Raw genomic sequence first — 784 nt, forward strand, 5'->3', positions numbered from 1 at the left:
TCCAAGCCTGCACATATCATACTTGAGAAAGATAGTACGGAGCCAAGCAAAATTATATTGTTCATGTTTGGACTGGACATCTTTATGTATCTGTGTTTGTATGTTTTTTATCTACTTTGTATGTTTTGTATCTACTTGTATGAATTGTTTAATTTCTTTGTGTTTTTATTTTGCGACATTTGGGTGTATAGTTTGTATCTCCGTATGTTTGTGATTTCATGTCGTTCAGGATGTTTGGGAATGACAATGTTATGTATCTGCGTTTTTGTATGTTTTAATATTTTTGTATATTATTGTATTTCGTACGTTCATTTTTGTATTATTTGTATATGTTTGTATTGATGTATGCATGTGATATTACATTGTTCAGATTTTGGTTTAACATCTTTCTGTATCTGTGTTTGTATATCTGATTGTATATTTTGTGTGTGTACTACTTTTGGTGTTATTTGCATGTTTTGTGTTACAAACAAGTGTTTTGAACATTTGCAATGTTTGCTGATGTTTGTATTGCATTAAAATATTTTAATGTTTGTATTGCATAAGTTGTTTGTATTTTTGTATTGCATACAATTGTTTGTAATGTATGCAAATGTTTGTATGCTTGTATAATGTTTGTATTAAACCGTTTGAAGTATCGTTTGACCGATTGTCCAATTTGAGATGGATGGATGGATGGACTGATCGAAGAAATAATTAAATAATTGGACGGTTGATTGATTGATTGATTGATTGATTAGTTGGTGGTTGATTGATTGGTTGATTGATTGGTTGGTTGGTTGAT

The sequence above is a fragment of the Helobdella robusta genome, assembly GCF_000326865.2.
Source record: "Helobdella robusta unplaced genomic scaffold HELROscaffold_34, whole genome shotgun sequence".
Taxonomy (NCBI): Eukaryota; Metazoa; Annelida; class Clitellata; order Rhynchobdellida; family Glossiphoniidae; genus Helobdella; species Helobdella robusta.